Here is an 18,440-nt window from a genome sequence, read left to right as displayed (position 1 = left end):
AATGAAGTGAAAAAAAACCAGTTACAAACTAACAAATGACTGGCTACCACGCCAAAGCCAGGGTTCAACCTACCTTTCCCCATGCCACCACCTTCTACAAACTTACTGTGTTAGACCAGTCATCCTGGCATTTAAGTCATTTATTTATCCAAAATACAGATATTTTATTTTATGTAAACCTAATGCAATAAACACATAAAGCTTCTACCGACTGCATAACAGTCACGACAACATTGCATAAGATTTTAGAAGCATGTAAACCGGGGATCACAACCCAAGTGACTCACGCAGGAAAGCAGACAAACAGCAATGTAAGGAAATGGTGCAAGGTACGGTAGCATTGATTCACCTTGGGGACAGACTTCCAGGGTAGCATGCATCATGCTCTTACAGAATCAGTGGTCACTGAAAATTTGGAGTCCTTTATTCTACTTCATGTTTCTCATGGGTATGATTCACTCTCCCCCCAGCAGATGAGGTGCCTTTGTGCTGCAAGTTTGCAGTTTTCTAGGGTCCGACTCCATAAGAGTCAGGAACAAGCTGAACTTTTCAGTTCTCACAGAACTGGGAGATTTCCAGAGGCATTTGGCACCTGGCAGACTCAAGTTATTCAGGCAGCAGCATACAAAATAATTAGCTCTTGCACACCATCCTTCTCAGGGATATGTTACCTGCCTAACTGGCAAACGGAGCAGAAATTCTACTGCTCCTTCACCTCAGCAGCCAGCTCAGAGAGCTCAGAAACAGGCTCAGTCTGTGCTTTAGCAGTACCTGCCAGTATGCAGAATACAAATGGCAATACTGTCCCCTCCCATGGAGAACAAGAACAAAAGGAAGAGGCAAACCCATTCCTTGACAACTCTGTCCTAAGGGCGAGAGGCTGAGCTTGCTGGGGAGAATGTGACAAGGAGACTGGCAGTATGGTCTCACTGGCATTAACAGAACCTCCGTGGTGTGTTCCCTGTCCTCTCACTACAGAGAAACCCTTTGTACCGGTTTGCTCAGTTCAAGGTGCAGCTTGATACTTGGTGCCGTTCTCTAGGTACAGCCACAAAAATGTGCCCAGTAAACTTCAGATTGGTTGCCTTGTTGCAGGTGGCCTCTGCACTGAGCACCAGGCTTGCTCCAGTGCATGTGGAGAACAGCAAAGTGATGCTCGCATCACTCTAAATGAGCAAATTGCAACCAAATGCATGCAACCAGCTGTCTAGGCCCAAGATGGCTCATTCAGGCCCTCCAGTCAAGACAACAGTAAAGAAAGATAATCTCTATGAAACTGTTATCATCTCAGGTCCTCTTGGTGGTCAGAAGCATGCTTGATTCTGACTCTGACAAAAACCAAGGCAAGTAACTGCTTTGGGGGGGGCTCACTCTTTTTTCTCAAAACCAAATAAACATGGAGCAGATTTGGGGAGGAGGGTCATATTGTAGTAGGATTTCTAACTATTTTCCAAATGCAGGGTTGACTAATAATTGTTGTAATCACTAGTCAGAAAGTTCTGGGCAGCCTCAGGTAAAGTGCACAGAGATGACGGTTTTAAAGTACCTCCCAAGCCACAGGTTAAAAGCCTCATCGAAGAGGCTCCAATGAAGGCTAAGACAGAGCTTTTCCTGACATAAATCTGAAGAAAGAGTTCCTGCTCCCTGCAGGTATGGATGGGATCACAGAGACTTCACTATGGAGCTCATCAAGATACCACAGCTGAACTCCATGATGTCATTTTGGTGTCACTAAGGCACTCCAAGGCTCCTGTCTCAATGAAGAGGTTTCAGTCTGTCCACCTGCATATCATACATGAGAAGTTTCTCAAAGAAAATCCTGCGGTATTCACACACACATATACAGAAATGCACTTTAAATGTAGTTTGGTATTATCACTAGCAACCTCCCAAGAGCCCAAGGAAAATTCTTGTACCAGAGTTGTTGCAGCAGCCAGTGGACTTGTCTCCGATCTTCAGTCTTGTGAGTTCACAGCTGTTCCTCTTAGTTCCTGAGCTGGCAGCATCTGAAAGCTGTTGGGGAGGTCTTAAGTCCAATGGTCTAAAACCCACTTTATTTTCCTTCCTAACCTGATTTTCTTTCTGATTTTGCTTCCTAAAATTAGATAAGAGTTTGTAAATAGGGGCACGTGGAACAGAGCAAACTTTATATTTAGTTTTGTTTAATAATTAGCTAATGATGGACACTGGAAGAGTATCAATATTTTTGAAAGTTATTATTAGTTCTATGAGGGTTGAGTTTACTTTTCTGATAGCAGTTAATATTTTTTTTAATTTTTATTTTTTAGACTATACGTTCTTTGAGGTAGAGACTTTGTCAAAATTCTGTTTGCAATGTACTGAGAATAGTTTAGTTCCCTGTTTAGCACACATCCCACACCTCTCATCCTGGGTCTCAGAGCATTTTCAAAGATGAACAAATGCCATATTTTACACATGTGGATCTGAGGTGCAAACTGGTGCTTAAGAATAAGGAACAAGGCTTAGCATAGGCAGTCTGCCTATCTAGCAGACAACTGAGCGCACTGTGGTGTACACTGTGTTCAACTCATTAAGGACTCAGAACTTAAATTGTCATCAGTTCTGGACCTATAACACTCATTAATCTGGAGGAATTATACTAAAGAGAAAATAGGACCCTCAGGTATCCTCTCAGAAAATCTCCTCAACGCCTTCTGGGGGTCAGTGCACTTGCACAGGAAAATCTCATCACTGAGTCAATGGGGTATCTGATACAACTCGAAGGACGAGAATTCACATGGTTAATTTTATATCTGAGTTATCATCTGCAATTGCACGCTGGCCTGTCAACAACTCAATACACTCTGGAAGCTTCTGTTCTCACATTGATACATAGAGCACTGATTTCCAAAGGGACAGATGTACTGCTTCCAACAAATGCAAAACACAGCATCGGGGCCATAGAGCTAGAAAAGAGGGTGAAGGTTTCTGTCCCCAGCCTTCCTAGCATTCACCTTCCATTTACAGTGGAGGTGAATTTACCCCATAGGTAGAGTCCCCACTGAATTCAAGAGAGAATTATGCTGGCATATAATTTCCCCTGATTGAAGTCATAGTCATAGGATTTAAAAGATTCAGCGCTCATCAGCAGCATTTTTAGAGGCTCTTTGGATAACAAGTAGAGAGGAACCTCAGGAGCTCTTGTTCCCTCTCCCATCTCTCCCCTCTGAAGCATGAGGAAAGGGCTGAGGCACAACAGATTTAAAAAATCAGTAGGGGAGTAGTCAGGATGAATGACTGCAGGAATATGGAATCTCCTCCTCCTTGGCCTGAAGTGACAATGAAATTGAATCCTTCCTGAAGTGTATGCAAAGCCCTTGATCTCTCTGACAGCACTTTACTACATGCATTTTATTGGTGGGTGGCTGCTTGTTGTTGTTCTCGTCCCTCTGGCCTGCTCCAATTCCCCACGAAACAGCAGAAAGTTTCCCATTTCCTGCAGCGAGAGTTGAGCAAAAATTTTAAGCTGGCTTTGTTTTCCAGTTAGTGGGCAGAGGGTTGGGTTTTTATTTGTTTGTTTCAAAACACTTTGTAACAAAAATACGCTTCGTAAAATCTTTTTATCCTCTCCCAGAAACATCCAGCATTTTCCCACTCTCAGTTGCACCCCATAAGCAGGTAAGATTTTCTTTGCTCAAATAAGAATGGCCTTTGCAACCCCTGAGAAAAATCAGTGGAGGGCGAAAGGTTCTTTTTAATGATGGTGAAGACAAGACTATGTCAGATCCCTGAACACAGCATTGCATGATGATTTTGTGTGCTTTGGGGGGACATTGTTCTGTGACCAGTGGGAACGGATAGTGACAGTCCTTCACCAGCCTTCCAGCTCAAACACGGCAAGTTACCTGCGCTGAGCAACAGTGTTCGGCATGTGTTCGGTTATGCCAAATATATCTCCAGAAGAAGAATTTATCTCCACATATAACTCCAGAAGAGCTGGAAGGAGAGAAGCATGTCCTGAGTAACAGCTTGCTCTGCCTTTCCCTCCCCACGGCCGATGAACCTCAAGCTGAAGGGGCAAGGTACCATCAGGACTAGGCACAGGGAAATGTGGCTTCCCCTCTGGGTATTTACCTCTCGTGCAGGTCCCTTTCTGTTTGTAATTGCATTCCTGAGGCGTGATACTAGCTGAGCAAGTGTGTACGTTGGTAGATGAGAAGTGTATGAAGTGCTTTGGTGGTACGATTTCTATTATTCCACATGAATGGCACTGGCTTTCGTTTTTGATCATACAGCTTGTTATTTGCTTTATGCAGTTAGTCATGGTTGGCTGTGCACTTTTGTGCTTGGTGTTTTAACTCCGTAGCACTTCAGTACAAAGGAAATTTAAAACACAACAATGAAAATGTTTCTAATCTGTTCTTAATTAAATAGACCTCAATAATTGATTTATGAGAAGAGAGAAAGCAAAACAGAGTGGTTGCTAACCTGCAAATATAACTTATTTAAGGGCCAAACTTTCCTTAATTTACCATAACCAGGATCTAGGGGAGCCTGAATACCCATGAAGTTTTATCGGACAGCACACAATAAATGAGAGGAAAATTAACCTGGATAAAACAGTTTATGCCTCTCACTACAATAAATTAAAAATATCTTTGTGCATTCAAACAGATCACCTAAGCCTGCTTACTTACTTTTGTTTGTGATTATATCTGCAGCATAGATTTTCATAAGTCACTGGTACCTGTTAAAAATGTTCAAGGGCAATAATAATAAAGTCAATATAGTCTAATTCCCTTTTTTATAATGGCCTGTTTCCACCCCCCACCCCACCCCCAATTCACTGTAGTTGAACTGGGCTGGAGATAGATTTGGGTTTTTTTAATTTATTTAGGTTTAAAGACAGGAGGTCTTCACAGGTGGTTCAAAGCAAAGAAGACATATTTAAATAGGGTAGGGAAAAAGAAATCAAAAGTGACATCTGTCTGCGGTGCAAAAATTGAATTACCTATTGCCTAAAAATATACCTGATTTTTTTGAAACTGAAAGACTAGGCTCCATCCAGGCTCTGCTGAAGACAGTAGACGTTTGTCCATTAACTTCAATAGAACCTGAATTTAATCCAGTATTGTACCCCCAAGCCACGTAGCTAGCTAAATCAAATGTAAGTGTGATAACCCAAGTATTTAAACTGAACTTTCTTGCCTTGTATTGTCATAAAATGACAATTTATTGCAAACCAAACTTGACTTCCTCCTATATGGAAACAAAATATAAAGTAAAAGAGGTGCAGAAATTTTTTTCTTGTCAGGTAAGCTGTACCAGTCCAGAGTGCAGCACAGTAACTATACTCCGACCAGCTTTTACACACAGCCTTTTTAACCAAGTCCCCAGCTGTTATATCACCAGGGTTATTGGTGATTGAAAGTTCAACCCCAATGATAACTTGTAAAGTTGGGAATTGTTTACAGGTGCACCAGAAATAGTGTAGGTAGGCACCTGGTAAGCAGAGACTACAGTTCTGGTGCACAATACATGGTAGGAGTAAACAATTAAATGAGCACAAAAAGAAATAGTTCCTTACAAAAGAAAAGTCACCAGGCCTAAGGCTGTGCAGTCAATTTATGCAGCTCACTTCAACAAAGCTACTCTTATTATTGTGAAATATTTGTTGTGTGTGATCAACACAGCGCAGAGAAAGATGTTGCTACTATTTCAATGTTTCTTCTAACTCATAGACAAAATAACCCAGGGCCAGAATGTTAACAACACTGACCTAGTTAAAATATACCAGAAAGGATGAGATTTTCTGATGTCTTCTGAAAATCCGATCCCAACTGGGCACAATTATCTTGAATATCACCTTTTGAGTAATTTTGAAAGTGCTGTTGAACTACCAGCAGATCTATCAGCCTGTTGTGAAGACCTACAAACATAAGTGCCTCATTAAGGAGGAAGGACACTGTCAAGGCCTTGACACCCTTATGTACAAAATTTTGTGGCAGATTTTGCAGGCATCTGAAGGTAAGTACAGGAGACTTCTGTCCCTTCCCTCTGCATCAGTTGTACTCCTAACTGCTGCATTTGCACAAGAGCTGATGCAAAAGTTTCCATGCAAATTTCAAAAGATTAAGAAAAAGTTTTTGTGAAACAAAAGTTTGTGAGAAATCAGAGACTTAACAACTTCCATGATTTCTTTTTGCTATTTTCTTTTAAATATTGGTTTACCAAAAAGCCCTGACAAACCCTTCCCAAATAAATCATGGTTTTCTTTCCTTCTACAAACAGAAGTCCTTCACATTTTTTTTCAGTTGAAGAATAAACACAAAATAGCTTTGTAAAATCTGGGAAAAGGGACAGTACTGACTTTTTTGAATGGAGTTTAAAAATTCATATATATCTATAAAATATATTTTATATATTATATCATTATATATGCATACTATGCTTAAATATTATATATATATTTTTGTGTGTTTCCATGTGTGTGAATGGATTCAAACTACATATATTTGTGTCTGTGTGTATTTAAATGTATGTATACAAATGATCTATCATCTGCCAATTTGAAAACAGAATGCTATTTTAAGAAGCACCTACATTCTAGATACACAAATGTTTAAGTAAGTGCCTTATTTGGGGGCAAATTAGGTATGGAAAAATCTCTGTGCACCCCAGATCTAACACAAAATATCTTAAAGTCCACAGCCAGCCAATTTCTCAAAGCAGAAGATTGCCCATGTAAATCTCCATTTCTGGGCATGTTCAGAAGCACTTTGATCTTAGCCATGTGAACTATTTCCCACTCAGACGCTTTGGGAATCTGAAGCCGGATGCTCCCTTTCACCCAAGGACAGGATACCCTATCCTGTAGACATTCAGGGATTCTTACCAGTTTGGGCAAGATACAAAGTACTGGTGAAGGAGGAACTCCTGCCAACAAAAATCTGCTTTTCAGTTAAGATGGGAGATTAACTTCTTCCTCTGCACCTTGCTTTGGAGAATGCACTGAGCCACCAGGCTGTGGTCTCTGCTGAAGCAAGGTGTCATCCATGTCTCCAGCTGGTCCTCTTCACTTTGGACAGATCTATTCAGCATTCACTAAATCAGTGAGAAAGGAAAAGTATTCTTACCACCTGGTGCTTATGGTACTTGCAGAGTAGGATAGAAGGAGCCTGGTGTTCCAAGTTCTTTCCTTAAAATAGTGAAATATCAATATTAGCTAATCAAGAGGCAGGTATTCATGTTCACTTTTGTACACTCTGAACTACTGAATATTAAATTATTCTGTACAAAATGGAATGGTTTCCATGGAGATGGAAAGTAGCCCAGTGAATTCCATGTTCTGGTGGCTAAAGCACTCTTTGAAGGTAGAAAAGTATATTGTACACTCTAATCAAAGGCATTGTCACTGCAACAAAAAATCATAGTAATCTCATCCTGTGCATCTTACAATTCAGTCTGGTCTGCAAAAGCATATGGAAAGTACAGCAGCTGAATGTGATGCACATATGTCACCCTGTCCATAAGGAAACAGAAGTCTTCTTACTGAGAAGGAAACTACCTTCCTTCATGACTGCTGCACTTGAGTGATGAACTTCCCTCTGAGCAATAGGTGATGCAAGCCCAAGAAATGTATGACCATGACATACACAGTATCTTCATAGAAAGGCTCATTCTCATGGATTCTTGGAATCAGAAACCATCTATTGCATCTGAAGTCCAGAGGGAACTATGTTCTTAATCATATTAAAAAAAAGGGAGTCTTTTGCTTTTCTCTTTAATCCAGAAGTTTTATTCTAATATCACATAGAGCTCCAAGCTTCTGTGGCCTCTCAGCTCTGTTTTTGCTTGCATACTTGCTTTCCCTGGTTTAATCTTTTATTTTTGTTTGATAACTTGGATCCGTTCAGATTCATTCTGTCATATTTCGGAAAGAAAAGGGTACAACAAAATTTAAGAACAAAAAGGGTGAGTGCATTGGAAATAAAATTAGCAGTTTTATTTTATTGCTTACGGCCTTCACCAAGGAACAATTTGTGCAACATTGCTGAAAGCCAAAGAATTCTTAACAAAAAAAAGAGTCAACAGTTTGATAAAACCCAGACCTCCTGTGTTATGCAATTAAAGGTTAGGCAGGGTGATAAGAGCTTTAATTTACCTTTGGGAGATATTCATCAGATATTGGATTAACTTAAAATATGCTTCCTGTGCATTTCTTGCCAGGTGAAGGTCCTTCACTGTTTCCTCTGGTGCAGAGGAAGAGAAAACACTTTCCCAAAGTGAGGTGAACTCCACAAACCCAGATATGCTATCAGGAGGTTTTCTCCAAACTCCATAATTCTGTGATTTTTCTTCAAGCAGCCAGGAAAGCCAGTGGTATGAATTCCCATATGTGCTAGTTTGATGTGAGTTCTGTTATTATTAATTATTTATACAGCACCACGCGTGTGCATGATTCTTTATAGACAAAAGATAATATCCCCCAAGAGCTTGCAAACCAAATGGCTCAGCGGTACAAACACTTCTTTAGCTTTCCGAGGACGTACTACCTGGAATAATCCACCGACGTCAGCGGGCTACTTCGGCGCTGGTAAGTGCTCTGCTGGGTAGGAAGTGTTTGCAGGATTAGGCTGTAGTTAAACCATGAAGTGATCATGGGTGATGAGGGAAGGGAGGGCAAGCATTCCAGCAATAAGTTCATGCTGTTGCTTTGGTTATAACGAAGGTGTCAAGGGGTTAGGACATTTTTAATGTTTTATGTTATTTGTGATCCTGTTACTGAGAAGGAAAAGCTCAGCTTTATAGGCCACACGGAAGAAGTGAGCTGCTGAGGAGGAAGACTCACTTCGAGTTGGGGGGAGAGGCACAGCCCATTACATGAGGAAGAGGACTCCAGAGGTAAGGAGGAATGCGCAAGAATTGACGCTGGCCATATGCTCGGAGAGTCTCCATCCTCTGCTGCAGCTAGCACGTGTCCACTACATCCTTGAGAGCTTTTTTTTTTTTTTTTTTTTTTTTTTAATTGAGGGCATTTTCAGAAGTTTCCCAGTACATTTCCAGCTCTTGGCAAGACCCAGACACATCTGTGACATTTAGCTGATAGCCTCCTTAGTGAAGGGAAGGTTGCCAATGAATCCTTGTGCAACTGTTTATGCTACAAACCAAAGCGTACAACTGCCAGTTTCACTCTTACAACACAGAGAGCATTTTTCCTCCTTAATTGAAAGTGTGGAACACAACAGAGCCTTTAAATACCGAGAAAACAACCAGCTGAAACAAGTAGTAAGAGAGACATCAAGGATGACAGGCAGTAGGCCCTCTGCCCAGTGAGACACGCAGCCAGGGCATGCTCTATTTTTAAAAGCAACCTACAGACTTTGGGAAGCATATAGGATTTGAGGGGCAGGGGAGGGTTTTTTCCAGGATTGCAATGCACTTCGGAGAAATACATCCATGGGGAAGGGATGCTGCCTTTGGAGTAAAGGCACAGACTAACTATGGGTTGAGATGAGGTGCCAGAGAAAGGCAGCGGTAGCAGAGAGGGCCGAGTCCATTGCCTGGTCTCAGTGGAAATCCTTCCTGGGAGGCTTTTTCAGGTGAAGACTTTTGCACAGAAGTGTGGGACTGTTGCTCTACAAGCACAAGCCTGCAGCAGAAATGGGGCGAGCAGCAGACTGAAGCATCAGCACCTCCACCCCACCATGGGCTGTACAAATGGACCATGCGGCTGGAGAAAAACCCTGCCTTTGTGGGGCTAGTGTAGGAGCCTGTAAATTTACTGCTGTTTTGCTTTTCTGACAGCTCCAAGAGTTAAAAATGGGAGAAAATGATTTTAATTATGGAAGTAACAAAATGATGGAAATTAGCAGGGAAATTCAAACTGGAGTTTAGCTTTGAGCCACTTTCTGCAGCATGAATATTTTGAGTTTTCAGCATTTTGTGGGAACTGAATGGGTGCCACAATGGTTAAATGAACTGAGACACCTCGCCCCTACACTTGGAGGGTGAGGATGGCACTTGCACAGAAACAGACATCACCAACCCTCACTTTGCTGAATCCCCCCCAACTTAATACCTCTGTGATTTGTAAGACTCTTCTCTTTCCTGAGCTAGTCTGTGATACGTGACTAAATTAGTTTCCATACATTTTTTAAAGTTTTTAAATAATTCTGACAGATCACAAAGAGCACTTGGAGCAAACAGATACGTGTAGGCAGATCCATAGATTATGAAACTCGGATACTCTAAATTTTCCCTGACCTTTTTGGTGTTTAACCTGTTCCAGACAGTATTACAGTTTTCTCTTACAGGTTTCACATTTTTTAACCTGAATCTTTATACTTTATTAGTAATATGCTTTGAATTCTACATAAAAAGAACTGGTGATGTAAACAGCCAGATCTTCCTGACTGACAAATCTTTTACATATGACAAATATAAAACTAACCAAGAGATGGTCTGGTTTGAGCTTGTTTTCCTTACTGTACAGACAGCTTTTGATGTAAGAACCCCAGATATATATTTACTCAGTGCATCTGACACTTGAGATCAGGCTTTTATTGCTACAAGGTACTCCAGCCTGTCAGTCACAGCAAAATGAACCATTGTCCTCACAGATAATTAGCATGCCTCTCCCCTCGCAAAGGCATATTTTCAAAGTTGCTTCTGACCTCCATCACGAATGGCGTCACACATACTTTAGCTGTAACGCATGCAAAATAACATTAGATGCACCACCAAGAAGCACTCAGGCTCCCTCCTGCTTGCAGTCAAAGATGGGGCTGATGCTTCACAGGTCTAAGTGGTGGCTCCTAGTACTCACTGACCCCCAACAGGCAGCTCTCAGTAGTATGTAGGTGCTTGACATGCTTGAATCAACGCTGATCTGGTCTAGTATTTCATCAGTTGTGACCAGGTCCTCTGTAGTAGAGCGGAGTGGGGGAGGGTCCAGAAAGATTAAAAGAGATGCAGTAGCTCTGGGTGAGGGAGGGAACAGTCCTTCCAACTCAGCAGATGGCTGTGGTGATCCTGCCAACAGCCCTGGGAGCATCACAGCCCCATGACACAGCCAGCAGCCAAGGGGAAAATTCACAGGTCCTCACCTTCTTCCTTCTGACCCTTGAGAATAAACACGACATGGGACATCACCTTAGACCAGAAAAATGCAGCCTCTGAGTGTGTTTCAGCTTCTCTTAACATCACTGCCAGACTGTGGCTACAGAATTTTACATTAGCTTTTGTACTGAATTGCCAATAGGAATCCTGAGAGACTCGGTCTCAAAAGTGTACTTAAAGAGGGAGTATTCTCTGGACGTAATTTAGCTGCCATTGCCCAGCAATTCCATAGATCCCTTTGACTTGTGACATTAAATATATGGAGCAAGCACATGAATGGATTGATATACACGGTCCTATAATTAGCTATGTTATTAAATTTGCTAAGTAGTTGGGGGGAAAGGGGCTTGTTTGCCATCTGTTTAAAAAGTATCTCTCTTTCCACTGAAATCTGGATATAAAAAACCCCAGACATGTGGGCATGACTGCCTTACATACATTACTGGGATTATTTCCCTTGAGTTAACCAAAGACAAGCATGATTCATATATCAGTATAATGTTGTGCAAAAATGTGCATAGCATTTTTTCACATAACGTTCCTTTTCCTTCCCATTGTAAATTATGAATCACGTAAACATCATGAATTACAGATTTTTGTTGGTCTGGGGTTTTTATTTTTTCACCATGACCCTAAAAACTACGTAGTGGAACAGTAATTATACCAGGCAGTATGGTAAATTCTTCCATGAAAATTATTTTTTAATCCTACTCTTGTTGCTATGTAACCACATAGTCATTTTCTTCAATTTCCCTAAAAAACTTGCAATAACCAAACTATGATTTTAGAAGGCAGACACACACACACACATGTACACGTTCCCACTGACTTTGAATAGAAAGCACGTTTGTATAAGAAGAAGGAAAAATTGGCACTGGTTAGAAAAGAGATCCATATTAAATATTTAAACGTTAGCCTCAGTTATGTGGAAATTGTCTTAAAAATGTGAAAACAAGCTGCGTTCTAAATAGAGTAAGAACCTAATTCACAAACTCTTCAGCAGAGCTCTGTCACTCACTCAGGAGTCCCATGAAAGCTTCTGCTGTGAGAGCCCAAGAGAAAGACAGCATAAAAGAATAAAACCACCCCAAACTGAAAGATTCCAGAGTATGGGAAGCCCTCCAATATGGTAACTGAGCAGTACCATAAGTTTATATTTCTATGTAGAGCCTTACTTTGAATGCCACATTTCTTTAGAGTGATGAGCAAGCATTTCTGAGTTCCAATCAACCATTTAGCAACAGTTCCTGCAACATGCAGACCAAGTGTTTTAACACATTTTTCAAAAAGTGCGTCTGATAGCAGTACAAAAGCATAGTTGAAAACAAGGAAACCTGGATCTGAGTGGCTTTTCCATTTGCCTTAGTCCACCTGAAAGGATGTTCAATTAAGTCAGAGGCAGAGAGACCCACTCCAATATTAAAATTATGAGTTTGGAGTTCATTCTCACGTCTGCGAGGATTAAATTTAAAAGTCGCAATAAAGCAATGGAGAAGGCACAGCATAAACCAACAGGAGAACGTAAAGGGGAGGGAGCTGTTAGGTACATTGACAGGTATAGTCTAACTTCAGGCCACAGTCATCGGAGAGGGTTAAGTGTTCAGCGTGGGTGCTCTGAGTCACTGCCCGGAGGAGCTCAAGGGGTGATTATTTATACAGCACATTAACCGCACAGGAGTATATAGGAGGTCTAAAGTTCAGGAGCTGAACATGAATACTCCCCAGAAGGTGTGGAGTTTGCATTTCTTTCTATTTGCCACTATCCCCATGGCCCCCATGAGCTCCTCCAGGCCACGTTACAGAAGACCAAGAAACTTTCTAATTTACACCAGCCAGAAACAGCTGCTATCAGTGATCCAGACTAAAGTTTCTCTGCCTATGACCTGCTCTCTGGCAGTGGTAAAAAATAAGTTATATGTTGGCGGTTTGTCCCTGCATAGAACAAAGTGGCCAAGATAAACTAGCTGGGTATTCTTTGCATGCAAAAAAGAAAAGAAAATGAAAACCAAAAAAGAAACTCCCTACTAAGGACCCTCATCCATCTGTTTTTCTTTAGGGATGCTTTAACATTAGCTAAATATCACTTATTTACACCTGAAGAAGTTAAATGATCTTGTTCCCATGAACTCTCTTACAAATGCTGTCCTGGCCTGTGATTTATATAAAAGTAGCTGTTCCCTTAATTTTATTCACAATAGCTTCATTCTTACCGTATGAACCTGCTTTGTCAGTATTCGCTTTGATTTATGGAAGATTTCAAACTACCAAAATAACTATCCCTTTTCTTTTCATTAAAGCTAATCCCCACAAAGACACTTTCATCTGCTGATTAGTCATGCTTCAACGATCCTTGCTAACCAGAGGCTAAGTTATTGATGTGTTAAAGATGTAATCGCAGAGATTCAAGACCACTGAAGAAAATTCAACATGTTGTTTGACAGTGTCAGAATTTAACAGTGTCTTGCCTTATTGAACCAGCCTGGGTAGCACATGCTCAGCAGTATGGTCAAATCTGTTCAGTTAGGCTACAGGCAAGAAAGGCTGTGTTAGAAAGTGTTTCAAGTCTACACAGGCACGCTGCATTACAGACCATGAAGAGAAGGGGTATATTTTCAAAATACTTCAGGGAAATGGGACTCCCATCTCACTCAGCAGGAACCATCCAAACTCCGGCATTTCTCTAAATTGCACCCAGGTTTCTGAGCCAAAAGAGCAATACATTTTCCATTATAACCTGTACATGTAATTCTGAAAAATTCAGTGTCACAGCTTATATTTCCCAGGCCTTGTCTCATTTCAATGTTTGTTTAAAAACTATCTAAGCAAACTCTTCTTGCACCTTTTCATACTTAGACAATTCTGATCACTGTGAAACAAAACTTTCTTCCTGGTCATCGCTGTATCTAAGTGGTTTTACATTTAGATGATGACAAGCTATGATGACAAGCTCGTATACTAGCAGCAGTTTCTCATGGATTTACAAGGATTATCATCCCAAATGTTTCACTTGAAAGATGTGCTAAGGAGAATAAGCACTCATGGGGCTCGACACCCTGGCACAGAGCTAACAGGACTCTTCAAGACTAATCCACCACCCAGTGAGGCAGCTTGTATTATGCTTCAGAAAAGGGAACATGACAAGCCTGAACCTCCACTTCCAGCATTCAGCACCTTTCTGACACAGCTGTGATTAGCATGATGCACATTTAAGTTCATCAGAATACATTCTTCTTGCAGGTACATCACAACTTCCTCAGTTACATGCGTATTCATGGCTGATGCTTCACTACCTTGACCGTAATAGCTTTGTGCCATTCAAGAAATTAAATGTGAGTGAGACCTGCTCTAAATCGCAACTGGCTTTATAACTGGCATGTAGAGGTCTCCAAGTAATAACCAGCTTGAATCTTGTATCATCACTTTTTGGGGCATAAACATATATTCAGCTTCCATTACCCATAATTACCTAGCTGTAATAAGACCCGCTTCACTCAAGTCTGAGTCTCCATCATTGGTGGATAATTGTAGATTAGGACAGCAGCAAGCCGCCGTGGTTGCCACAGTCAGCCTGGGCCTGAAAATGGGTTAGCTGCTTTTTGCATAGTATGGAGCCTGAACAGACATGTCCTGCTGAGCCTGAGCTGGCTGCCTTCAGGGCTAGGCCAGGTGTCACTGCATCGTATCCCTAGACTGAAGGAGATGACAGCATGAAGACCCTTACACAGAGGCTCAAGAGGGTCCCAACCCAGCTGACACCATTGTACCAGGACAGGAGCTGGGCTTGCTCTGTGCACCCACCAAAGTGTCTCTGTAGGCGTCCTTTGGAACCCACCTTGTGCTGCTCCTTCTCCCACAGCCCTGTTACACAAATAGCCAGGCACCGACTGCACTGACTCAGACGCCCACTGTGTCCCATTTTCAAAACTTCTGTGTGGATGAGCCCACAGTCCCTCATCACTCTCTCTGTTAGATGAGCTACAGGTTGCTCCAGGTCTGGACCCTCTGTTCCATAATCTTAACATTACTTACATTGGCCTGGATCAGTACAGCCATATGCCTTTCCTGTCTTCTGTCATTCAATCTCAAGTGCTGTTCACTGATAGACTTGATCCTCATTTCCAGGCTTTACCCCTTCCTCTCATGTCCTGTGCTAGAAGACACTGATGAAGCTCCTTCTGCCATGTCGAGCCTTGTACTCATAGCACTCCTTTGTATCACTGATTTTTTTCCACACAGTTGACATTTCACCCATATTATGTCAGTGTCCCTTATTTTGCAGCATAAACTCATCATCTGTCCTTACTGTTTAGTAAATCCGTGAGCCAGATCTGAATCCCCCTTTCCTCATGGATATTAGACACAGAGCAGTATGTACAGGGTTCATGGCAGCCAGCTTTCTGCCTCCTTTCTAGCAGCTGCTTCTTCATCTGGTGTATTTCTGGACGGACGGCATCCAGTTCCAGGGCAAATACTGCTCCTCTAGGAATGTGCTTGGAATCCTCTGGCTGAGCTGGGTCTGTGAGCCCAAATCCACTGAGCACATATAAACTGGTCCATTGCTAATTTGTGCCGGAAAGCCCCCTGAATATAGGAATATGCCAGGAACATAAATCTCTGAGATCCTCTTTTCAACTGAAATGGCTTTTTCTCACTCACTTCATTTACCTTTCAGCTTTGTCCTGGCCAGCTAAGACTGATGACTGCTCCACACACCATATCAAAGATTTGCTCCATCTAGGCATAAATCACGCTTGGGAGGGGAGGGGAGTTGGATTCTGTACTGCAATTGGAGTTGGTCCTGCAGATTGCCTCCTGGATGATGCCCTCTGAATCCTGCGTCTGCCATTTGTTTGGTATTGTTATTATAGCAAAATAAGCCAAATGAGCCTATCAAAGTTTTACCCCTCATATATAGTAGGGTTTTGTATTATCTGCAGTTGGGACAGTCTGACCTTAGGCTGCATGGCAAATGAAAAAAAATTTCTTTCAATGCCCGAACTAGGTCAAATCTGTTCTGATTTGCGTCAGGTCCATCACTTGTATTTGTTCTGTAATTGCACATTTAAGGCAAGGGTTTAGTTCCTATATTTTGTGCAGCCTAAACAGAAGACTTAAGAATTGGACTTCCATTTTGAAATACCTTTATTTCTTCACTTTTGGAAAAAGATAAATTGCTGTGAGCAATTGATCAGATTAAAATGTACAAAATCACTCATAACCTCTATATGTCAAATTCCACGGCAATTAGGCTATTACTAGTGAAGATAGACAGCGCAGAGGAAAAACATGTTTTTACTGTGACCTGGCAGTTCACTGACTCAGAGGCAGCCTATCTGTACCAGATCTGTGAAGCAATCCAGAATATTTCAACCAGCTGGGATGGATAACACTGACACACACGGAACAGAGCCAATAGTTGTATCTCACAGAGGCAGTAACAGCACTCAGTGTAACTAACAGGTGTCATGTTGTTCCAGAGGCTTTGAATGATCCCACCTTAGTTTTATTCTAATGAAAAACTGTTTAGTTTGCATCCACAGTGACTGTCCATAGACCTCTGATTGCTGTGAGTAGGTAAGTACTGATTACACAGGTAATCAGGTTGTACGGCTCTTTGAGTGAGTTTTCATCGCCACTGCAGTGCCTGGACAATCACACACAGATACGATAAGGACTGTGCCTTGTTCCTTTAGCCCAAGCAGCGTTGTTCACTCTGATACTGAGGCAAGCACCCAACTTCTCCACTGCTGCTTTGCACATCTCCTTGAGGATGAACAACTGCTTCTTTCTCAAAGGACATCCCATTAATCAGTTTGTGAATGCTGATGTATCTCCGTTGCCAATGGCTTATCAACCCTTTCTCTTATTGTTACTCAAGATGATTTAACAGATGTCCTGATAAGAACCCATTTCTTCATGACAGTATGACCAGAAAGGTACCAGTTAGGTGGCCTTCTGAGTCCTCTCCTTCTCTCAGGTAGCTTCTCTTTATGGAGTGTTACCTTGGAGCAGGAGAAGCCCTATCCTGTGGCACAGGTGTCACTAGTAATAGTCAAACCTCTTCCAAGTGGTACGCAAATACAGCCCGAACAACTGAATGCTTCTGCCTCCACCTGGCCTGGCACACAGCTTGCAGTTTCTCCATGGTGGCACCTGAGAAAGCACAGCTGGGGACCCTCAGGCTCACAGTAACCTTTGCCCATCCCAGGCAGGCTACGTTCTCTGTTGAGTGCTTGGGCATGCTTTTTGTCCCCATTCCTTGGGTTTTTTCCCCAGAAAGTATGGAGTTTGTCTCCAGTAGTTTTCTGGTATGTCTCCTGTAGTCTTCTAAAACATGTTAGTTGTATGACTAATGAAGTGGGAGTGGGATTAGCAAAAGTCATTTCACTTTTTCTGTCACCAGTAACTATATCTACACTAGTAACTCAAACTCTGCCACCCCTAGACCTAGAGGCATGCTCTGGGTATATCCATACTACTGAACTTTCTTGCCCACCAAAGCATGGTATAGGCACATGCACTCTACCTAACAGATCTGGCCCGTGGCCTGTGCCATCTCCTGACACATGCTGGGAGAATTTTAGGAGAATGCTACTTGACATTAGCCAGAACTGTGCCAGGGACCCCAACAATGATTTAACAACATAAACATGTTTTGGTGCCTGGGAATGTTCTTTGGCACTATTTAATTTACTAACTGAGGAATAGCCAGTATGTCCTGAACAGGTCTCATTTTATTCTTTCCATTGTATTACTCAAAGAAACTTGAGCACTTTTTAACCCCTTTCCAGTCTAAGAACTCCTAGATTCAGGATGTAATTACTCAAGGGCAGTAATTCCTGGCTGGTAAAAAAAATGCTTCTGAACAGCACTTCTGTGGGCATTTGTGTTAGCAACACTTGGTCTCAGGCACACGCACAAAAAGCCACCATATGAGAGAAAGAATTTGCAGAGAATCTGAGTGACAGCATAGAGATTTTTGTTTGTTTTTCAGGGCACATCCAGCACTTGGTGATATGGCTGGAAGCCGTGACGTTCTGCTCATGTTTGGAAGCCAACGGGACAGGAATTGCTGGTCTCACCTCTTGCTTGTACTCTTTGGCTATTCACAGCATAGAAATTGTGACTGGCTGTTGTACAGACTTATAGGGAAGGCAGGGTGAATCACACCTCTAGTGTGAATGTGTCTTTTATTCCAGGATGTTCTTTCACCAGAGAAGTTCATAGCAACTGGTTGGGTCTGGGGAACCTGAATCTGATATCATGCCAACTATATAGTTTCTGCTGTAACCTATGAGTTCACTGGCAAATTTATCTCTTTCACATGCCTTGAAAGAGAAAAACATCTTAACTGATTT

The 18,440-nt window shown here is 41.9% G+C and overlaps 1 protein-coding gene across 2 annotated transcripts in view; it reads left to right on the top strand.

Moving 5' to 3' along the window:
* The window catches only part of RPL7 (ribosomal protein L7), a 197,424-nt gene that overhangs the window by 121,318 nt on the left and 57,666 nt on the right, over positions 1 to 18,440 (top strand). The gene's annotated exons all lie outside the window — the stretch shown is intronic.

Source organism: Haliaeetus albicilla, chromosome 3 (assembly GCF_947461875.1).
Source record: "Haliaeetus albicilla chromosome 3, bHalAlb1.1, whole genome shotgun sequence".
In the NCBI taxonomy this organism is placed as follows: Eukaryota; Metazoa; Chordata; class Aves; order Accipitriformes; family Accipitridae; genus Haliaeetus; species Haliaeetus albicilla.
The sequence above is the reverse complement of the archived record's forward strand: the minus strand, read 5'-3'. Positions and strand labels throughout refer to the sequence as shown.